This window comes from Acomys russatus, chromosome 20 (genome assembly GCF_903995435.1).
Source record: "Acomys russatus chromosome 20, mAcoRus1.1, whole genome shotgun sequence".
NCBI classification, from domain to species: Eukaryota; Metazoa; Chordata; class Mammalia; order Rodentia; family Muridae; genus Acomys; species Acomys russatus.
The window spans coordinates 24,000,768-24,025,608 of record NC_067156.1 but is presented as its reverse complement, the minus strand read 5'-3'; the positions used below and the strand labels follow the sequence as shown (position 1 = coordinate 24,025,608).

At 46.9% G+C, this 24,841-nt stretch overlaps 1 protein-coding gene and 1 pseudogene across 1 annotated transcript in view; one reads left to right on the top strand and one right to left on the bottom strand.

Moving 5' to 3' along the window:
* Sil1 (SIL1 nucleotide exchange factor) overlaps positions 1–24,841 on the top strand; it is a 237,348-nt gene that overhangs the window by 72,585 nt on the left and 139,922 nt on the right. The gene's annotated exons all lie outside the window — the stretch shown is intronic.
* Positions 6,778–7,864, bottom strand: LOC127204617 (glyceraldehyde-3-phosphate dehydrogenase-like; annotated as a pseudogene).

The following is a 24,841-nucleotide window of genomic DNA, read 5'->3' as shown; positions in this document are numbered from 1 at the left end:
TTGACGAGGGAGCCTGGCTAAGCACAGGTTGAAAGTGTAGTAGATTATTTCCTGCTTGAGAGCCAGAGGCAGGCACAGAAAAATGGTGTCACCCTTTGGGGATTTTAAAGATAATGATGGTAAGTTTATGTAGCTATTTGTTGACCTTATCAGGCCTACCAGTCTTGTTTTTCAGTTTAAAGGATTTTTGGGAAGCCTCCGCCTCTGATTTCCTTTTGCCTCAAATTGAAGAATAGTAGGGTATATGGGCTGTTTGGGTTGTAGGCCAAGCTCATGGGAAGGCAGATTGCCAGACTGCCCGCTGTAGCCTGGCACACTAGTGAAACAACACATGACTTCTTAGGTCTCCCCACTTGGCCAGGTGGGAACTTGGATTCGGCCACACAGCACTGAGACAGCTACAGGTCTCTCCTCTGAAGTCTGCCCGCCTCTGTTATTACTGTCAGCATCTTCACTGGGAGTTGCCTGTTCCTGGAAGTGATTTTTCCTGTCTCCTTTCTTCTGGTTTATTTTGGGATCTGCCTCACCTAACAGAGGCACAGCAAGCATTTGAGTGTGGATTCAGCATCAGCTGTTCCTGAGCAAGCAGGGAAAGCTGTTTGCTGGCAGGTCCTTTCGGTTCTGAGCGGGGAACTGAGACATTTGTCCTGGAGCCGAGCACTCCTGGGTCCCTGTGCACTTGTTATTATAGGACACTGTTTACGGCCAGATCCCATGGCTTTGTCTTTTCTGAGATGCTGTTTTGTGCCAGGTACTGTACCTGTAGTCAGAGACACAGATGATAGCTCACATTCACTAAGAAGCACCGACTCTTCCAGGCACCCTTTGAGGGGAGATGCTGTAGCCATCCTCATCTTACAGATGCAACTCATTCTCAGCAAGAAGAAATTACATGGACCAGAGTCAAAGTGCTAGATAGAGTCAAAGTTCAGACAACTTTAAGACCAGCAACAATACTGTGCTGTATTCCTGAGGAACAAGATGGGCATAGGCCCTTTGTGCCTCACAGCTTATAGGCTCACAGACGATACAGAAGCAGTGAAAGTCCCTTGGTGTGGTAGGGCGAGGCCTTGCTAGTGCTGAGAACTCAGTGGGGCAATTTTTTGATTCTGGACCTAGCTGTGGTTCTCTGAGCTGTGTGTGCTGAGGTTGCTCATAATCTCTAAGCCTTGGTTTCCTTATCTGAAAATAGGAATGGAAATAATCTCACAGAAGTGGTATAAGAACAATGCAAGGTGTGTGTGTGTGTGTGTGTGTGTGTGTGTGTGTGTGTGTGTGTGTGTGTGTGTGTGTGTGTGTAAGCTGTTTCTCAAAGGGCCTGACAAAGAGAATATATTCAATATGTTGACATTTTAAAAAAGACGCCTTTCCTCTCTCTCTTTGGCTCCCTGAAGGAGAAGTGGAGGTGAAGAGGGCACCTGGACAAAGGCTGCCCCGTCCTCCTTGTCAGTGCTGCCCACCAGCTCCTCCGGCTCAGGAAAGCACAGCCAAGCTCAACCTGAGGCTTCTTATTGACCTGATTTGACTTCAAGGCAGCTGTGAGAATCCCTGAACCATTGGCCTTAGAGCCCACTCAATGAGCGCATGCAGGAAGCCTGTGCAAGAACACATTCATGTGAGGGGTGGAAAAGAGAAAAAAAAAAAAAAAACCCTAAATCATCAACAACTGATGAGAGCAATCCAAGAATTACAGAGCCCCAGCCATCTGGTCAGATCATTTCAGATCCGCACGAGCAATAAGAGGGAATTGAATTTTAAAAACCTCATTTATAGTAGACCAACTACTCTGGCTTCAAGTATTTAAGAGAGGAGCCTGATTTCCTGCAGGCTCTGGACATCTGTCTGAAGGGGCGTCTGATCCTAGTCAGGGTGAAGGCAAGGCGGTTTCTTGGGGGCTTTTGATCCTTTGCAGCTTCAAAGGGGCTGCATGGTTTGTTATTTCTGTGACACCACTTGGATGCCCAGGAATCAGCTCAATCCTAGCACTGTTTACTAAGGGTTACTATCAGATCCCAGAAGTTAGAGGCTTAGTTTCCCCATGACTGCCCCATTTCAGATGTCACTTCTAAATCTTCTGCTACCTGTACCTTCACTCCCCAGGATTCTCACACCCTCTTCTCAGTTTGATAATTCTGAATATTAAGTAAACTCAGAAGTCAGAACACACTACTTATGTATATCTGTCTGGTGTCAAGAGTGTAGCTGAAGAGCAGCTAAGGGGAAGAGATGCAGACAGTGAGCTCTTGGAGTATATGTGGAGGTCACTCGGCCCAGCTCCCACACCCTCTGTGGGTCTGCCATCTTCCAGTTCAGGAAGGGCCCTGAAGCCTATTGTTTTAGAATTCTTAATGGAAGTTTCATTGCATAGGCATGATTGGTGCCGAGGACTGGCTATAGCTGATCAATCTCTAGCCCTCCTGTGCTCCCCAGAGACAGAGGAAGGGTCTTAAAATTCTAACCCTCTAATCATGAAGTAGTCTTCTGGTGACCAGACTCCAGGCTCAGTTATCTGACTCTCCACCAAAGTCATCTATTAGCATAAATTCTGGTAAGGTAGAAAGGCACTTGTGAATAACAAAAAGTCTCTGTCACTTAGGGAAATTCTATATTTTATTTTATTTTTTAAAAATATATGTTTTACTAATTTATTCATATTACATCTCAATTGTTATCCCATCCCTTGTTTCCTCCCATTCCTCCCTCCCTCCTGCTTTCCCCCTACTCCCCTCCTCTATGACTGTGACTCCTCCCCCTGTATATGCTCATAGGGTATCAAGTCTCTAAGAAATTCTGTATTTTAGAAGCACTACGCTAAGGGGTGCAGGGCAAAGAATTTTTTTTTGTTTTGTTTTTAATTTAAATTTTGTTAATTTATTCAGATTACAACTCAATTGTTATCCCATCACTTGTATCCTCCCATTCCTCCCTCCCTCCCTCCTGCTTTCACCCTATTCCCCTCCCCTAGGTCTAAGACCGAGGGGGACCTCCTTCCCCACTATATGGTCATAGGCTATCAAGTCTCATCTTGGTAGCCTGCTTACAAAGACCGTTGTTTTAATGCAGCCCACAGGTTGCAATAGATGTGAGACTAAGGTTCAAAGTATTTCTGCAACCTCTTCAGGTCTGTGGTTGAGAGGGAAAATGACTGTATTCTCCTAGGATCTTCTTTACAGGTTACCCTACTCTCCGGGGTTCCTCCAAATACTCAGCTCTCCTGTAGAATCCATCCTACATACAAGAGTACATACCCAGGGCACGGGGCATCCACACCATTTGCCGGTTATCAGAGTGGAGGTGTGGGGCTTCCTGATTGCCTCCAGGAGGTCATGACATAAAGGAAGAGTCATCTGTGGTGATCTTTCACTGTGACTCAAATGTAGTGTTGAAATGTGGAGGAGGGACTGGAGAGAGGAAACAGTAGCTTTGTAGGGGTTTGTGTGTGTCTGTGTCTGTCTATGTGTGTGTGAGTGTGTGAGCCCTGGATGGTCTAGAATTTGCTACATAGAACAGGCTGGCCTCTAACTCTCAAGTGCTGGAATTAATACCTGGCTCTTTCTTTTTTGGCCCAAGTTGCTATGCCTAGCAACCTTTCAAGATGAAATGCTTAGAAGAGTTAATAATCTTTGGCTCACTCACCTGTATAATGTCTTCCTTTCCTAGTTTAGGGCCTTTCAGCTTCTAGGGATTCCCTGAGAATGGAATTCATCCATTTTCTACCTATATTTCTGGTTTCTCTCCCTCTAACGCTATCACCTCCCCAGCTTTTGCTAAGCATTGTTCACTCTGAGCATCTGCTTCGTCCTTGGTAATGCAAGTCAGCTGGGACTGTTAATCCCACAGATGCAAGGAGAATGACCACTAACTCAAACCATCATGGCCAAATTCATTAAAGCAAGCCTTTTCTGTTTGTGTACATGGGATGTCTCTCTCTGAAGGTGGGGTTCAGGAGATCAACATTAGACATGGTTCAGGAAGTAGAGGGGTTTCCAAGTGGGGGACTTGGCAGGCAAATAGGTGGGGTTACAGAAGCAGAACACAAACATCAGGTGGTCATAACAACCTCCTGAAGCAAAGACATGGTTGCAATGTGGTCATAATAACCTTTGAAACAAAGGCATGCTTGCCATTTCCTGGAACAGGCAGTACAGAACCATTTGTAGTTAAGGTTACAGGTGGGGCATAGCCCAATCCTTGAAAATCAGAGGTTTAATCATAAACAGGAATGAGCCTAGTTTGGCTTTCAAGCCCAAGATGGAGGTTTCATCATTCCCCCTTGTCTTATGTGTTCCTGTCAAATCCTTGATAGGGTCTTAGCATTCCTTACCTAGGAGGAGAAACAAATTTTATAATGCATCAAACGATTCATGACCCAATCATGTATCTGTTTGGTTAGCTCAGAAAGAATAAAACTTTTAAAACCATATAATCTTGGCATGCCAATAGGTACTATATGTAGCCATGTTGTCTCCTTTGCCGAGGAGTTCCTTTTTGATCTGTTTGCCTTCCTGCTTGAATGGAAAGGTATCCAGGGTAACCACAGAGCTCTGAGGTGGGACAGTGTCCCAATGGAAGGGCATCATGAGACACCAGAGCCCAGGAACCGCACAGCTGTAAGAGGAAGCCTCCTCAGCAGAGGCGTTGGCAGGCCTGAGGGAAGGTATCCCTGGCTGAGCTGCAGGAGTGTTGCAGTCTGACAGCTCCACTTCGCTCCTCTCCAGGGGGCAGCTCCCAGGGGATGGTATCCCTATCTGAGCTGAGGAGGATGGTATCCCTATCTGAGCTGAGGAGGATGGTATCCCTATCTGAGCTGAGGAGCTCAGGAGCCACCACCCTTCATTTCTTTGCTTCATTGCTTCTTGGCTTCTTCCCATGAAAGAGTCACACCAGTCAGCAAATCTCATAAAAGAGATTTATTGGGAGGAACTAATCCAGGGGTGGCTGCCTCTGCTCCTGGGAGAAAATAGCAGGGCTTATATAGAATTTCTTAGTGGGCGGAGCTTTCGAGGAGGAATGGTGGGATTTCAAGTCCTGAGCTTGGGGGTGGGGTGGGGTGGGGGCTCAGGGATTGGGGGATATTCACCTAAAATTAGCATAATCTGGGAAGGGTCCTACTGAGGGGCTGGAGATGACCTTTGTGATGGTTACAGAGGCTGGAAACACTGTTGTGACAGTTAGAAAGGTCTTGGGGAGGGACTTAGCTGCTGGAGCTCCTCAAGCAGGGGCCTGGCCACTTGTCTGCCTTGAGAGTTTTCAAAGTCTATAGAGGGAGTCCACAGCAGGGAAGCCTTGCCCTGCCTTTTGAGTCGGCATGACTATCCAACACTAACATTCTAGCTTTCTGTTGAGATCAAAGGGGGTGTATTCTCTTCTGTAACTGCTTCTCAGATGAAATTAGGATGCTGTTGTCAGGGCCCAGGAAAGTTGGAAGGTCAAAGGCCAGGAGGGGATGAGGGCAATGAAGTATTCATCAGAAGCACATGGTGTGTATGTGCGTGTGTATGTATGTATGTATGTATCTATTTTGGTGTTTTTGTTTGTTTGTTTGTTTGTATTTTGGTTTTTTGAGATAGGGTCTCTCTGTTGGCCTTGGCTGTCCTGGTCTAGCTATGTCGACCAGGCTGGCCTCGAATTCAGTGATCCACCTGCTCTGCCTACCAAGTGCTGGGATTAAAGGCGTGCGCCACCACACCTGGCAAGAAGCACCTGGTTTGCTGACCCAGCTGAAGAGACAGGGAGCAACCATAGTGACTGAATTGGTTTAAATCAGTTTTGAGCAAGTCCAGGGCTTTGTGGCTTTGTAGGACTACCTGGGGCTGGCATGGTGTAAATCACCTTTGGAGCATTTTGTAGTCTGGTACTGATTTCTAGATGGTGTCTACCAGCTGAGTGGAACTCTGCCAAGGCAGTATAGACCAGGGGCAGAAGTTTAAAAACTTAAAGGAAACTTTTATATTTGGAGCTTACCTGCCCTCTGCTCCCCAATAGACAATAGGCAGGGAAGCTTTGGCTGTTGATTGACAGGAGGACCTGTACCTGTCTGGAGTCTGTTTGACCTGTGAGAGGTGGATCTAAGTCTTCTGACTTTCTTGATTCTCTGGAGTTTACATTACCATTGTCCGTAATATGTACTGAAATCCATATAGTGGAAAAAGCTGCTAACAGGCGTCTGTAAAACAACTGGAGTAGACACAAGTCATAGAAAAAGCTATGGCGCTGGGTTAAAAAGCATGAACTCTTTTTCTGTCCAAATTGGACAGAGATGTTTTTAGCATGATTAGAAGCATCGTTAAGTCTATATTTAGAAAACAACTAGAGGAAATTTAAAATCTTGAGCTTATTACTGATAATAGTAATTAGGGCTTTACCAGCTTATCAGAACTTTATTGATTGTTAAAGCTTTGAACTTTTGAAATCATAGTATAACAATAGCATAGAGGGGAAAGAAATATGAAGTATCTCTCAATTTAAATCATTTTTATATCTTTATAATTTGTGTTTATATATCTTAAATAATTGTCTTAGACCCTCATAATTTATTTATGCTTTTATATCCTTAGGTTTTTCTAATTTAAATTATTTTTAGACTTACAATTTATATAAATTCCATTTATTTATTTATTTTAGGTACAATGAACTTTATTAATGGTATTCAAGAGAGTATGGCTCTCTGGGCCCCTCCCGTTATTCTGTGTCTAGGATGGAAACTGTGAGGGGAGATGCTCAGTGTCAAGGGCTGAGTTAGGACAGCGACTCCTCAGCAACCGAGGGCGCCTCTCTTGCTCTCATGTCCTTGCTGGGGTGGGTGGTCCAGGGCTTCTTACTGCTTGGAGACCATATAGGCCATGAGGTCCACCACCCTGTTGCCATAGCCATATTCATTGTCATACCAGGAAATGAGCTTTACAAAGTTGTCATTGAAAGCAATGCTACCTCCAGCATCAAAGGTGGAAGAGTAGGAGTCACTGTTAAAGTTGCAGGATACAGCCTGGTCCTCAGTGTAGCCCAGGATGCCTTTTAGTGAGCCCTCAGATCCCTGCTTCACCATCTTTTTGATGTCATCATACTTGGCAGGTTTCTCCAGTTGGCATGTCAGACAGACCCACAACAGACACATGGAGGGTAGGAACACGGAAGGCCATGCCAGTGAGCTTCCTGGTCAGCTCTGGGATGGCCTTGCCCACAGCCTTGGCAGCACCAGCGGATGCAGGGATGATGTTCTGGGCAGCCCCACAGCCATCGTGTCACAGCTTTCCAGAGGGGCCATCCACAGTCTTCTGGGTAGCAGTGATGGCATGGATGGTGGTCATGAGTCCTCCTATGATGCCAGAGTTGTCATGGATGACCTTGGCCAGGGGGGCTAGGTTGGTGGTGCAGGAAGCATTGCTGACAATTTTTAAAAATTAATTAATCTTTTTAAATTAAATTTTATTTTTTTATTGTTGACAATTTTAAATGAGCTGTCATACTTCTTGTGGTTCACATCCATCACACACATGGGAGCATCCACAGAAGGGGCAGAGATGATGACCCTTTTGGCCCGTCCTTCAAGTGGGCCCAGGCCTTCTCCATGGTGATGAAGACACCAGTAGACCCCACAACATACTCGGCACCAGCATCAGCCCATTTGATGTTGGCAGGATGTCTCTCCTGGAAGAGGCGATGGCCTTCTCCTTGATGACGAGCTTCCTATTCTTAGCCTTGACTGTGCCCTTGAACCTCCCTGGGTAGAGTCATACTGGAACATGTAGACCATGTAGTGGAGGTCAATGAAGGGGTCACTGATGGCAACTTTACCAGATAAGAAGCAGGCCATGGTAACCAGGTGGCCAATATAGCCAAATCCGTTTACTCTGACCTTCGTCATCATGTAAGGGGACGTGGCTGGCACTGAATGAAAAGATATGGCTGACTCTGACTCTGGAACAGGGAGGAGCAGAGAGCCTAAATTTCAATAAAAAAAAATCCAATTAGTTTTCATTACACACAGTTAAGTGATTGGTTTTTTGTTGTTGTTGTTTTTGTTTTTTGTTTTTTGTTTTTTGAGACAGAGTTTCTCTGTGTAGCATCGGCTGTCCTGGAATTCACTCCGTGGATCAGGCTGGCCTGGCCTCCATCTCACAGAGATCCACCTGTCTCTGCCTTCTGAGGGAGGGCTGGGATTAAAGGCGTGCACCACCATTGCCTACCCTAAGTGGTTGACTGTTGAGGGTAGTCTTTGGAGAGCAAGTTACTTTAAATAAAGGAACAGTAAAAGTTATTTTGAAACCTGTTTTGTGAGTTTATATTTTAGTGTGAAGTAAACAGTGTCTGCCTTTCTCAGCAGGGTACCTAGTAGCTCTAGAAAAGTGACAGGGCTACAGTTAACCGGCAGTACCGTCAGAGATCTGAGAAGGATAAGTGGTAATCCAAATGTAATCCAAATGGTCTCTGTGTTAATTAAAATGACAGCGACATACCAGCTACCTGGATGGTTACCTTAGGCTCCTGTGTCGTCTTCAGTGGGAGCCGAGGTCGTGGGTCTCTGGATGTCACACAGGACATTACATCTTCAGCTGCCTGCACAGGATGGCATAGGCCTTTAGCTACCAAACCCAAAAGGTCTGAGAGATTTCAGACCCCCTTTGATGAGGGAGAGTAGAGCAGTCAACCCAGCAGTGTCCACAGTTCGGGCAGGCCATGGCAGTGGGCGTGTCACTGTCAGCTTTGCTCAGTGGTTAGTGTTACTGAAATTCAGGTCTGTGCCCCATCATCATATGTGGAGACCGTAGAGTCACTACTAGGAGCTGGCATTTCTGTCTGGAAGCTTTTTTCATTAAGATATTTTTGTTTTTTTATTTTTTGAGACAGGATTTCTCTGTGTAACAGTTCACTATTCTGGAATTCATTTTGTAGACCAGGCTGGCCCCAAATTCACAGAGATCCTCCTGTCTCTAGAGTGCTGGGGTTAAAGGCATGCCCCACCACCACCTGGCTTAGATATATATTCTTTTTTGATTCTTTGTTTTTGTTTTTTGTTTTTTTTAGACAGGGTTTCTCTGTGTAATAGCCCTGGCCATCCTGGAACTCTCACTGTAGATCAGGCTGGCCTCAAACTCACAGAGATCTGTCTGCCTCTGCCTCCAGAGTGCTGGGATTAAATCCCTGTGCCACAACACCTGGCTAGATATATATATATATATTCTTTGTTTTGTTTTTTGAGACAGGATTTCTCTATGCTATCTTGGCTGAATTGGCTTTGTAGACCAGGCTGGCCTCAAACTCACAGTGATCCACCTGCCTCTGCCTCTCAAGTGCTGGGATTAAAGGCGTGAGACACTATGCACGGCTCTAGATACATATTCTTAAGTCAGTCTCTGACCGGCCTTTCTTAGGGTGAGCTTTTAAGTGTAAAAAACCATGTTTTGGGTTGACATATTTCAAATTAACAAGAACAGTTAGCTAGAAGCAGAAATCAGGAGTTAAGCACAGGTTTGTGTATTTAGAGACTTTCCCAGAACTATGAACTTTGATGGATTAGGTCTTTGCTTTTGTTTTGGTTGGTGGTGTTTGTCTATATGCTGAGTTTTATGGCCTGAATGGTAAGATTACCTGTGTATAAATTTCTAATTATTAACTCTGTGCTGTAGGTTTTAAGTCAACTTTTGTTACCGATTTTGCAGATTTTTAACCATGTCTAATAACCTTATAAATCTCGAGGTGCAGAAAGTCTTGAAAATCTTGAGGTAAGATTTATCTTAGAGGAAGGTTTGGACAGTCAAGGAAACCAATAGTCTAATTGTTTTTGGCTGCTCTACCTTGCTCTTTTTGTTTATTTATTTTCCTGACACAAAGTCAGGTGGCTCACCTGACACCAGACACAAACTTCCCAGCTCCAGAGCCAGCTTTTCAATGGAGAACAGCACAAAACAATATTTCAACATTATCAATACCCCAAGAGACATTCAGATCCCTACTCCTCTGAATCCAGTGACCAGAAAGCTTGGAGATAAGGAGCTCTGAGCCCTGGCTGTCAAAGCAGCCATGGCACCTGGTGGCAGCGGATTTGAGTCTGGGCCATGGGAGTACACAGAGCAGCCCTGGTTTATCAGGACTAGCTTGAGGAAGTCAGGATGCCAGGCTTCTCCAGGCTGACAAATGACTCTGCACTAGGAGAGAAGAGTCATGGGCTGGCATCTTTGACAGTCCCAGGAGACTCTGTGGGGACATTTTAGATTACCTTGTTTCTCCTGTAGGTAAGTTTCTTCTCTAGCCTGCCTCGATGGCTACGCTGCTCCTCAGCAACCAGATATGGAGCCCCACCCCAGACTGAACATGCAGAGGCTCTGACAGTACTCGTCACCTCCATTGCAGGGACCACCGAGGCTGAGGGCACTCTGTACTTTTGGCTGAGCTCTGCACTGCCACTAGAACATGTCTGCCTAGGACTTGGCTTTATTACCAAGACAGGCCAGGCCAGGCCAGGGTGCAGTCTGTGGGCTGAGTGCTATAGAGAGCAGCTGCTGGCCAGCCTCTTCCTAACAAGTATTTGTATGTTTAATGCTCATCTGATGGCCCTTCTCCTATGCTCCCTCTGCCTCCATCCACCTGTTCTCCCCAAGGTTCAATCAAGAGTACTTATCAGAGTGGCACAGGCGCAGCTTTCAAAGGTCAGCTCCCAGAATGTGCAAGATGAAAGCTCAGACTAAGCAGGGATGACAGGACTAGCTGCCAGGACCAGTGTCAGCCAAGGGCTCTGCTTCAGTTCAGAAAGTCTGTGTAGCTCCAGCTGTCCCTCTGCCTCTAGTATTGGCCTCACCCTGCTGGGGAGATGGCTTGATCCATTTCCAAGGGGACTAAGCAGGATTTAGAACAGCTCTCAAGCCAGGCACAGTGGTACATGCCTGTAATCCCAGCATTCAGGAGGCAGAGGCGGGTGAATCTCTGGGAGTTCGAGGCCAGCCTGATCTACAAAGTGAGTCCAGGATGGCCAAGACTACACAGAGAAACCCCACCTCAACAAAACAAAACAACAACAACAACAACAAAAAGAATAGCTCTCAAGGGCTGGCCTCGAGGTGCACCAGGAGGCCCTTTGGTAGAGCATCTTGCATGTTAAGTCTCTACAGAACACATACAGGAACTAATCTGTAGCTTATAGAGTGATGAGGAGGAAAGAAGGCAAGGGAGGAAGCAAGAACGGAGGGGAAATGACATAAACCGTGACCTGAATGTGAGAGCATTCTTACTTGCTTTCTATTGGCCGAAAAGGCAAGGTCTATTGGGAAATAGTGACATGGTAGTGTCCATTTGCTATGGATAGGACCTGTAAGAGACAAGAAGTGAGGGAACCAATAGCTCCTCCATCTTGAAGTGTGAAGGTGGGTGTAGCCCACGAGTCTATCATTGAGTCTAGCCAGAGGCGGTGCTAACAGACGAGGGAGTACAGAAGGGGATGTGGACACCTGAGTTAGAGAACAAGTTTGAAACCTAAAGTGTAATCTCAGATAGAACCATGTCAGAAAAACTGTTTTGTTTCATGTTTCACTAGTTGAACTCCTGCAGCCTTCTAAGTATAGCATCAGGAAGTCAGTGGCAGGCATGGCAGAGGTTGTCTGTATGAGCTTGTGTTGTGGGGAGGACTCCTAGACAGGGATGTGCCTCTGCGATAGCATAACAGGACTGGAAGGAACGACTTCCCAAAGACAGAGGCATCGATCCTCCTTGAAGAGAGATTTTGATATGTGTTGGAAAAGAATCTGTACGGATGGATTTAAAACGCAGACTAGACTGGGCAGTGCTGGCATATACTTTTAATCCCAGCACTTGGGAGGCAGGGCAAGTAGATCTCTGTGCGTTCAAGGCCAGCCTAGTCTCTACAGTGAGTTCCAGGACAGCCAGGTTTCTGTAGAGACACTGCCTTAAAAAAAAAAAGTTCTAGGAAATCTCTGATGGGATGAAGTGATTTTGGTGACATGACCTCTTGATTGGGATGAGCTTTTAGAAATTAGGGCTAGAGGTGGGAAGGAAACATGGAAAGGTGAGAAAAGTGGAAAGTTGAGGTAGTTTATATGAACCAAATTGAGGGTGAGTTCTGCCATGGGTGATGAAGAGGTGGGCCTTGATTGTACGCTTGAAAAAAATGGAGTAAGCAAGAAGTATTGTCAGAACGTAGAAACCAAGAGGTCAGAACTTAGCATCTCCAGAGCATGAGGAAGGGCCTTGCAGACACTGGGCAGCAGATGGCCAATGAGAGAGTTAGCTAGCAGCTGAGTGATAATCGCAGATTTCCCCATGCTGGCCCTGGGTTGGTGAAGATGCCTGTGTGTGTTCCAACTGTGGGCTTTTGGGAGGAAGATCTCTGGTAGGCTCCAGAGCTGTAAGGACCTCCTGTCGACTAGTGCCGACTGTCCCTTTTCTGAAGCCAGGGAACATCCATGGGTCGGTTTGAGAACCTTGACAGTGGCTTGTCAGAAGAGCATCTGCCCCCTGCTAGCCACTGCTTTTCCAGAATGCCTAGAAAGAGTGGCAGTGAGGCAGGCCTGAGTGCAGGGGCTCTGCAGGCCTCCTAGTGCACATGCTATGACTGAGCCAGTTGTGTCTCTGCTCATGTCAAGGCTTTTTTCAGTGCTATTGCTCATAAATTCACAGGCTGTTGATATTCGCTTACTTTCCATGCTATGTTAATTTGGGCAAACCAAGAATTGAACTTTATTTAATATTTTTTTCATTCCCAGAAAAGTGTGTTTCTCTTTTGTAATGTTGTTGTTTAGAAGATGGGAACTATTTCTTTGGGTTAAAAAAATTGAAATTTGATTACCTGTGGCCGTAATTAGTTTATCAGGACAGAGGCGAGTGTTTATGGAATAGTAATATGGTATATTTGTAAAAGTGCCCCCCCCCCAGGAGCATGAAAAGAAATCTCCTGGTCCCCGTTCTAGCAACAGCCTCAATGCTGGGAGGACAATCTTCCTGGTTTTGCCAACTCTGGCTTTTAGACCGAAGAGCAAAGGTTGTTTAATATCTTTCTCATGGCTGAGAGTTAATGAGATCCAGAAGTTTTAGTCTAGCAATTGGGAAGAGAAAACTTTTTTTTTTCTTAACTTTTCCCATTGTGTTAAGTTCTTTGTGCGTGCGGTTTAGAGTCACCTGCTGAGTGTGGTGGCACATACGTGAATCCTGGCAAGTAGGGTCACTCTTGGCTACATGTAGGGAGTTGGAGCTCAAGGCCAGCCTGGGCTGTACAAGACTCAGTCTTAAAACAAGTGAAAAACAAAACAAACAATACCTCTTGAAGACCACGTGAGGATGCGACATTTGGAGGTTGTTGTGCAGAAGGGAGCAGTTCCTCAGGCAGAGGCCAAGTTGTTCACACTGTCCTTGGCTTTCAAGGCTAGACCCAGATGACCCCAGACACAGTGAGTAGGTGCTCTCTCTGCAGGGTGCTAGAGGACTGCTCTTTGGCTTCAGCTCTAGGACTGTCCCCCTACTTTAAAACTTTATCTGCCCGTGATTAAGGCAGTCAGTTGGTGTCTTGGTTTTATAGTGACTGCACAAAATGCTCCTTTCTTTCCTTCCTGTTTTTTGTTGTGTTTGTGTTGGGATATGTGTGGAGGCCAAAGATCAAGGTAAGAGGCTCTTTATTTTTTGTGTATATATGTGCTTATGAGTGTGTGGCATATACGCCTGTGTAGAGGCCAGAGGAAGGTGTCAGGTGTCCCATTCTGTCATTCTCTGCCTCATTCCCTTGAGACAGAATGTGTCACTGAACCTGGAGTTAGGCTGTGGCCAGCAAGCCCCGGCAATGTCGTAGGTCTGCCTCCTCCAGCGCTGGGGTTAAAGGCTTGCACACGGCTTTGTCCCCGGGTTCTGCCGTTTGATCTCAGGTCCTCGTGCTTGTGCAGCACGCACTCTTCTTACCTTTGGCTTCTCTACTTGAGCTTTTGAGACAGGGTCTCTCACTGAATATGGGGCTTACTCATGGCTAGCGGGCTGCCAGGCAGCTCCAGGGGTAGCTTGCCTCTGCTCCTCTGGCACTGGGAGCACAGGCACCATCATTCATTATTTCCTGTGATGGCAGGGGGTCTGCACTCAGGCCTCACACCTGTGCCTGCTCTGCTTTTCATGCTCTCCGTTTGTCTCCCTTTCCCCCTCATGGCCTGCCATTGTTGCCTCCTTCTCTGCCTTGATGTAATGGCCTCTACCTGCAGCTGAGTGGCAGGTGGCAGGGATGGATGGATGGGATGCATGCAGCTGAGGGAATAGTTTCTCAATTCTGTTAGCATCAAAGAAATGATTTCCAAGCCAGTCCTTCCAGCCGTGCATTCCACTGATCAGTCAAAACAAAAGGAAAAACACATTAGCATTGCCAGAGAGGGGATGTTGGGGAAAATCAAGTCTGTGGAACTGAGTGATCTAAACTCATAGCTCTAAAAACAAATCTTGAAGTGTAGCTGGAGTATTTCCTAGTCTATCTGCGATGGCCGGGTCCCTTGATGTATGTCCGCTGTGCTATATGAATGCTATGTGCTCAGCCTGAGAGAACCTCAGGCTGAAGAGGGGCACAGGCCTGGATTGCCCATCATTAGATATTTCTGGGCATGACATGGGAAACAGCAACCTCAGGGGTTTCTTTCCTTTCAAAAATGATTTATGCCTTAATTTTATGTGGGTGAATGTATGCCTGACTGTATGTGTGTGCAGTAAGTGCATACAAAGTGCCTGGGGAGGCCAGAAAAGCGTGTGGGAGCTTCTGACATAAGTTCAGGAGGTTATGTGCTGCCAAGTGTGGGCACTGAAAATGGAACCGGGGTCCCTTACAAGAATAGCAAGTGCTCTTAAGTGCTGAGCCATCTCTCCAGTGTGTGACTTCCATGCCTCCACACATTCGCAAAGGCCTTGTAAGAGTTCCCTTGAATTAAGCGTGCCTTCAAGATCATTACTGTATTTGCCCCTCTGCCTTATACCAGTCCGGATGGAGGTCTGTGGAGAATAGCCTCTGTCCTAGTCTGGCAACCTGCTTCTTATTAAGAAAGAGACATCTTCTGGTTGTGAAGACAAAACTAAAATGGAGTTTGTCTCCTTTGGAAAAGAAAAACAAATATAAAAATGTCCCCCTTTTCCAGTTCATTAAGCTCTATAGGGAAGGAGTGGCCAGAGGCAGAGCTTGGGAAGTATTTTGGCGTTTACTTGTTGCAGTACCTTGAATGCCATAGCCTACCTGGGCTCACACTTTTCTTATGCCTTTTACAGCTGTGTAGCCTTGGGCAAGTTACTTAATTCACCAAGATCTAATGAAATATTTAATGAAGTATTTTCTCATTAAAAAAGTGCTTGGTGGTGGTGGCAGAGAGATTGTTTAGCAGTTAAGAACATTTACTGATCTTGCAGAAAAACCTAAGTTCAGTTCCCAGTGCCCACATCTGCTTACAACTGCTTGTAACTCCAATCAGTTCCTGGAGGCCCTACACCCTCTTGGTACTTCTTCGAGTACCTGTGTATACATGGTATAATAAACTCATGTAGGCAGACACACGTACACAGGAAAATAAATAAATAGCTTTTAAAAGAAAAATGCCCATCTATAAATAGATATAATAAAAAAATCAGCTAACATTGAGCACATAATTTGAACATGGCACTATTATAAATACTTTATGAATATTTTCACAATAAATATTAGTTGTTCTTGCTTCTATTGTATTAAAATTGGGTATATATGAGGCAAATCAAAATTGAGGGAAGGGCTGGAGGGGTAGCTCAGTGGTAGAGTACTTGCCTGGTTCAACACTAAAGGAAATAATAACAGATTCCAAAATGGAATAGAATATAATCTGAAAACAGCTGACTAGTACTCTTCAAGTGTGTTCAAGCCAAGAATGACAAACAGTGAGTTGAATAGGTCAAGAATAGCAAGTGTGGGGGCTAGAGAGATGGCTCAGAGGTTAAGAGCACCTTCTGCTTTTCTGAAGGTCCTGAGTTCAATTCCCAGCAACCACATGGTAGCTTACAACCACCTGTAATGAGATCTGGTGCCTTCTTGTGGTGGGCAAACATATGTATGGGCAGAATACTGTATAAATAAAAAATAAATCTTAAAAAAAAAAAAAAACCAAGTGTGAGGAAGGTGTAGTGGCGCACGCTTTTAATCCCAGCACTCAGGAGGCAGAGGCAGATGGATCGCTGTGAGTTTGAGGCCAGCCTGGTCTAGAGTATGAATTCCAGGACAGCCAGGGCTACATTGTGATCCTTTTTCAGAAAAAACCAAAAACCAAAACTTCTAAACCAAATCAACCCAAGCCAACAATAAGAAAGAAAGGAAGAAGGAAAGAAAGGAAGAAATGGAAAGAAAGGAAAGGACAGGAAAGAAAAATAGGAAGGAAAGAAGGGAAAGGAAAGGAAAAAGAAAGAAAAAAGAAAGAATGGCAAACATGGAGCTGAAGAGATGGCCCGGTAACTAGAACTAGGACTAGAATTTGGACCCATCACCTGAGTGATGAGCCAGACATCCCACAAATGTCTGACTCCAGCTCTGAGGGATCCAGTGCCCCCTCTGATAAATGTACACACACAGGCTTGTACACCTGCATACATAGGTGTACAGCACACACACACAGCTTTGTCCACCTGCACACACACATAGGTACACAGCACACACACACAGCCTTGTCCACCTGCACACACACATAGGTACACAGCACACACACACAGGCTTGTCCACCTGCACACATAGGTACACAGCACACACACACAGGCTTGTCCACCTGCACACATAGGTATACAGTACACACACACAGGCTTGTCCACCTGCACACACACACAGGCTTGTCCACCTGCACACACACATAGGTACACAGCACACACACACAGGCTTGTCCACCTGCACACACACATAGGTACACAGCACACACACACAGCCTTGTCCACCTGCACACACACATAGGTACACAGCACACACACACAGCCTTGTCCACCTGCACACACACATAGGTACACAGCACACACACACAGGCTTGTCCACCTGCACACACATAGGTACACAGCACACACACACAGCCTTGTCCACCTGCACACATAGGTACACAGCACACACACACAGCTTTGTCCACCTGCACACACACATAGGTACACAGCACACACACACAGGCTTGTCCACCTGCACACATAGGTACACAGCACACACACACAGCTTTGTCCACTTGCACACACACATAGGTACACAGCACACACACACAGGCTTGTCCACCTGCACACACACATAGGTACACAGCACACACACACAGGCTTGTCCACCTGCGCACACACATAGGTACACAGCACACACACACAGCCTTGTCCACCTGCACACACACATAGGTACACAGCACACACACACAGGCTTGTCCACCTGCACACATAGGTACACAGCACACACACACAGGCTTGTCCACCTGCGCACACACATAGGTACACAGCACACACACACAGGCTTGTCCACCTGCACACATAGGTACACAGCACACACACACAGGCTTGTCCACCTGCACACACACATAGGTACACAGCACACACACACAGGCTTGTCCACCTGCACACACACATAGGTACACAGCACACACACACAGGCTTGTCCACCTGCGCACACATAGGTACACAGCCCAACCACACAGCTTGTCACTAAAGTAAGCACACACACAGGCTTGTCCACCTGCACACATAGGTACACGGCACACACACACAGGCTTGTCCACCTGCACACACATAGGTACACAGCACACACACACAGGCTTGTCCACCTGCACACATAGGTACACAGCACACACACACAGGCTTGTCCACCTGCACACATAGGTACACAGCACACACACACAGGCTTGTCCACCTGCACACACACATAGGTACACAGCACACACACACAGGCTTGTCCACCTGCACACATAGGTACACAGCACACACACACAGGCTTGTCCACCTGCACACATAGGTACACAGCACACACACACAGGCTTGTCCACCTGCACACACACATAGGTACACAGCACACACACACAGCCTTGTCCACCTGCACACACACATAGGTACACAGCACACACACACAGCCTTGTCCACCTGCACACACACATAGGTACACAGCACACACACACAGGCTTGTCCACCTGCGCACACACATAGGTACACAGCACACACACACAGGCTTGTCCACCTGCGCACACATAGGTACACAGCACACACACACAGGCTTGTCCACCTGCACACACACATAGGTACACAGCACACACACACAGGCTTGTCCACCTGCACACACACATAGGTACACAGCACACACACACAGGCTTGTCCACCTGCACACACACATAGGTACACAGCACACACACACAGGCTTGTCCACTTGCACACACATAGGTACACAGCACACACACACAGGCTTGTCCACCTGCACACACACATAGGTACACAGCACACACACACAGGCTTGTCCACCTGCGCACACACATAGGTACACAGCACACACACACAGGCTTGTCCACCTGCACACACACATAGGTACACAGCACACACACACAGCCTTGTCCACCTGCACACACACATAGGTACACAGCACACACACACAGCCTTGTCCACCTGCACACACACATAGGTACACAGCACACACACACAGGCTTGTCCACCTGCACACATAGGTACACAGCACACACACACAGCCTTGTCCACCTGCACACACACATAGGTACACAGCACACACACACAGCCTTGTCCACCTGCGCACACACATAGGTACACAGCACACACACACAGGCTTGTCCACCTGCGCACACACATAGGTACACAGCACACACACACAGGCTTGTCCACCTGCACACACACATAGGTACACAGCACACACACACAGGCTTGTCCACCTGCACACATAGGTACACAGCACACACACACAGGCTTGTCCACCTGCACACACACATAGGTACACAGCACACACACACAGGCTTGTCCACCTGCACACACACACATAGGTACACAGCACACACACACAGCCTTGTCCACCTGCGCACACACATAGGTACACAGCACACACACACAGGCTTGTCCACCTGCACACACACATAGGTACACAGCACACACACACAGCCTTGTCCACCTGCGCACACACATAGGTACACAGCACACACACACAGGCTTGTCCACCTGCGCACACACATAGGTACACAGCACACACACACAGGCTTGTCCACCTGCACACACACATAGGTACACAGCACACACACACAGGCTTGTCCACCTGCACACATAGGTACACAGCACACACACACAGGCTTGTCCACCTGCACACACACATAGGTACACAGCACACACACACAGGCTTGTCCACCTGCGCACACACATAGGTATACAGTACACACACACAGGCTTGTCCACCTGCACACACACATAGGTACACAGCACACACACACAGCCTTGTCCACCTGCACACACACATAGGTACACAGCACAGACACACAGGCTTGTCCACCTGCACACACACATAGGTATACAGTACACACACACAGGCTTGTCCACCTGCACACACATAGGTACACAGCACACACACACAGCCTTGTCCACCTGCACACACACATAGGTACACAGCACACACACACAGGCTTGTCCACCTGCACACACACATAGGTACACAGCACACACACACAGCCTTGTCCACCTGCACACACACACATAGGTACACAGCACACACACACAGCCTTGTCCACCTGCGCACACACATAGGTACACAGCACACACACACAGGCTTGTCCACCTGCACACACACATAGGTACACAGCACACACACATAGGTACACAGCACACACACACAGGCTTGTCCACCTGCACACATAGGTACACAGCACACACACACAGGCTTGTCCACCTGCACACACACATAGGTACACAGCACACACACACAGGCTTGTCCACCTGCGCACACACATAGGTATACAGTACACACACACAGGCTTGTCCACCTGCACACACACATAGGTACACAGCACACACACACAGCCTTGTCCACCTGCACACACACATAGGTACACAGCACAGACACACAGGCTTGTCCACCTGCACACACACATAGGTATACAGTACACACACACAGGCTTGTCCACCTGCACACACATAGGTACACAGCACACACACACAGGCTTGTCCACCTGCACACACACATAGGTACACAGCACACACACACAGGCTTGTCCACCTGCACACACACATAGGTACACAGCACACACACACAGGCTTGTCCACCTGCGCACACACATAGGTACACAGCACACACACACAGGCTTGTCCACCTGCGCACACACATAGGTACACAGCACACACGCACAGCCTTGTCCACCTGCGCACACATAGGTACACAGCACACACACACAGGCTTGTCCACCTGCGCACACACATAGGTACACAGCACACACACACAGGCTTGTCCACCTGCACACACACATAGGTACACAGCACACACACACAGGCTTGTCCACCTGCACACACACATAGGTACACAGCACACACACACAGGCTTGTCCACCTGCACACACACATAGGTACACAGCACACACACACAGGCTTGTCCACCTGCGCACACACATAGGTACACAGCACACACACACAGGCTTGTCCACCTGCATACATAGATATACAGGACACAGACACAGGCTTGTCCACCTGCGCACACACATAGGTACACAGCACACACACACAGGCTTGTTCACCTGTACACACACATAAGGCTACAGCACACAGACACAGCTTTGTCCACTTGCACACATACATGTGAATAAATGTAAATCTTAAAAACAATGGCAGGCACTGAAGACAGTCACAGGCTGAAGGATACTAAGAAGATAAGGCAATCAAATACGGTATTGTGTCTTAGATTACATTCTGGGACAGAAAAAAGTACATAACTTATGAAATCCAAGGAAAGAATATATTTTAATTGTTATTGCCTTGTTTGTTTGTTTGTTTTTGAGACCGGGGTCTCTGTGTAGCCTTGGCTGTCCTGGACTTACTTGGTAGACCAGGCTGACCTCAAACTCAGAGAGATCCACCTGCCTCTGTCTCCCGAGTGCTGGGATTGCAGGTGTGTGCTATGGCGCCTGGCTGCTACTGCTTTTTTTTTTTTTTTTTTTAAATCAGTATTTCTTAGTTTTGGTAATCAATTTATATCTATAGAAGATCTTACTATCCGGACAATCAGGTAAAGGACATGTGATAACTCAGTATTTCTTTTCTTCTGCTGCTGCTACTTTTCTGAAAGTCTGAAAATTACTTCAGAATAAAAAGTTAAAGTATACTAAGTACACGTCCAGGAGACCTAAGTGATGAAGGAAAAATTAGCCAGAGCATGGTCTTGTCCCTTGTATAGCAAATGACATGTGATTCCCCCCGGCAGAGTGAGCAAGGGCTCCTAGTAAATGGCCGTTACCAGCCTGTTTGTGTACCTCCTGCATCCTTAGGAGACGGCTGCTCCAGGCATCACTGGGCACATAGCAGCACAGCTGTGTCCCTCAGTCTGGTCCTGTGGCCGAGCTGCACATCAGCTGGCGGGGAGGGCACTCACTTAGTATTAGAGCTCTGCAGATCTGAGTGATCAGGGCACTTGTCTCAGTTCCTTGAAATGTAATTTAAATTCTGCCTGTTTTATCCCTGAGTCTAAGCACCCATCACTATGGCAATATGTTTTCAGATCGCAGTTCCTACCCCTACGCTCACTGTTTGATCATCCAGAAGAAAGGAAGATAAGTTCAAACCCGGCTTGCAATAATTTATCATTTTCTTTCCTGTTTTAAGTGCCTTGCCCTTGCACAAAGCATGCATTTTGCTTGCTTTTCTCGAGTGCAGATGCACACGTGCCCTTCTTAAGACTGCTGTGGCCATCTCTGCCATATTAATAGCAGGATGTGGAGAAGAGAGCCATTGTATCGTTGGGAGAATGTGAGTCTTCCACGCTTTATTTTTGCTTTGAAGTTAGCTATGGGGGCGGTATGGAATATATATTTCTGTTCTAGCCCGTAACTCCCTTACAAGTATTTACCAACAGCAGCTCATATTTTCTATGTTAAAAAATCAATGCTAAAAATTGTCCTTTGTATTTTAGCTGAGTAGCTGAGGTGTTCTGCCTTCTCCTATTGACTCTCATATTTTATTGTCAGACCCTTGAGATGCACGTGGATTACTCAATACTATGACAGATGACTGGGCTCTGAATTATGTATTGTATTATGGGGAGTTCATTAACTCTGTTTCTGTATTGGCTATTTTAGGCATAAGACTACCAAACCGCTATTTCTCTTTTAGTTACCTGCAACTAAAGGGGAAGCTAGAGGATGCTGGGAGGGGGAAGTCTGTGTGGCTCAGGGCTGAACAATGGCTTCCCTCCCCCCACACTGTGAATTCAGAGGTGTAAGATGGACAGGTTTGCGGTAGGGACTGGGAGAGGTGGGAATGCCCGGGGTAGAAGAGAGAACCCACTGAAAATCAGCACTTTTGCTGTATCTTTGCTCAGGCTAGACCCCATGGAGGGAAGACTGACTAACCCCTCTCCTGGGCTTCTAAGGCCAGAACCTGAGCCCTGAGATGGTCTTCTTTGAAACTGTCTGTCCCTCCACCCACAGCCACTTGTGCTGATGGATGTGCAAACCCTTTACAGACGGTTTGGCACTGCCTGGCTTGCAGAGATCATCTGTCTCTTTTGAATGAGCAACTTTATGTTTGCAGCTCCTTTTCCCAGCACAGAAATTGCCTCTGCTGGCTCCTGCCTTCTGATGGAAATGTTTACTCCCTCCAGGGAAAGGCACTATTCTTTGGTGTTAGTGTCTACTAGCACTCCCCACCCCGTGTGGGAGCAAAGCCTGAGCTCAAGGGTGGACAGGAAAAGGTGGCCATTGGAGCATGCACAATTGCCACTGGGGCAGCCATCTGCTAATGTTGTGACTTGCAGCCTGCCTCAGAGCAGGCTGCCGGGAGGGAGAGTCCATACTCCAGAGCCTGCATGCATTATGCACAGCCCATTCCCTAAATGAGCTTGCTAAGTGTATATAACTTCTGTCTACCCTGTTCTTGTATGGCCTGCCTCAGGGCACCATTCAGAATCTCCCCTAATTATACTTCTAGTGCCGCACATTTAGAGTTTCTGGTAATAGCTGATGGGGGGGGGGGCGGGCATTTCTAAAATCGCAGTGAGGGATTGATTTATAGTTATGGGAAGATTTGCTTCTTAGAGGGAAATTATCACACTGCAGTGATACAGTTTCACAGCAGTGGTATTTTCCCTCCATCCCAAGCCACAGCTGCCCTTCCCCCACCTATATAGCTTCTTCTAGAGTGGATTCCCTGACTTTTGTGGAGGCTCTCAAACATTAGAATGAAATGTGGTCTTCCCATTGCAGACCACCACCTTGTCTCATATCACAGTCTCTTCCCCACTTTCTCTTCCTGAAATGGTAGACATTTTCACATGCTGTTTAGATAAAGGAAATTTATAACATGACTCAGTCCTCGCCCACACAGTGAGGACGCCTGCCATGCAAGCAGGCTGTGTATGGAGAGCAAGTCCTGCCTTTCATTCCTCTGTCGCCCCCTTTATTGCATATGCCTCTTGGATGGAGTCTAGGGGATGCCGCTCTTTGTTTCCTCTGCTCCCCTCCCAGGCAGTTATTTCTTCTCTTCAGTATTGACTTGTAGTAGTTGGACAGTTTTGTATATCTCTGGGACTTCGCTGGTAGATGGATGTTGACAGCTGGAGTCTAGAGGTGTTTTGTGTGAGTGCTTGTCATGGGTGAAGTGCAGTGAAGGTATATGCAGGATGCTTTGGCCCACTTGGGAACCTGTTCAAGCAAAACTTGACAGTGTTACCACCAGCCACTCCCAGGGTCTGATTCCCAGCATCTTTTTCTCCTTGTAGTGTTGACATGTCAAGGTCATTGAGGCCTTGTGTTGGACATGAGTTCCTATGTGTCAGCTCTTTTGTTGCAGTACCAGGTGTGGCATTTTGTTTTTCAGCAGAGCCACTGGCCAGCTCCTGTGGAAAGCACACGGATGTGGTGGGGTCAGGACAGTGGAGGTATCAAGCTGAATTTTTCTTCTCCACACTGGCTTCTGTAGAATACCTTCCCATCTTGCCCTCAGCTAACTGGCTTGCTGTAGGTTCTGGAGCCTTCCTAGCCCGGCAGCAAATCTGGCTTGGCAGTGACACTAACTGTTGTAGGGATGCAGTTATTGAATGTCCTTTGAAATTAACTTGCTAGATAGTCATAGTGCTCTTGGGAGACTCTTCCCTCACTCACTACCTATGCTAGCTCCCATACGAATTACTGTGTTTTTCATTCTAAACACGGTTGGCAATGACGTGGGGGATGGGAGTGAAGTATGTCTGACTTCATTTCTCACACTCTGTCTCTGAGTCTGACACAGTCCTCTGTGCCCATGTTTAGTACTGCCGTGTTGCTGGACTCCCTAGCAAAAATTAGGCTAATGTCTCCAACGGCTACACTAGGCGGCAAAATGAGGCTCTAAATTGTAGGTACTATACCAAGGCTCTCTCCCAGGTATTGCCTTGTTCTGGTTTTTATTATTCAAATTCATTCTCTCAACGACTCTCTGCAGACTGACTGGCACACTGGCTCGGTGCAGTGCATCATATTAGCTGAAGGCAAGATCACCTTTTAAGAAGAGGGAAAAAGAAAGAGAAAAAGACAAAAGATCAATGCTGCAGTGCACAGTCAGTGTTAATCTACTCTAAGCTTCCAGTGGGTCTTTGTGATGCCTCAGAGACTGAGAAGGAAGAGCCCAGTCCCGACTAGTGGGCAGAGGGGCACTGGGTGGGGCGGTAGCGCTACAGCAGTGATGCCTGCTCTCCCTG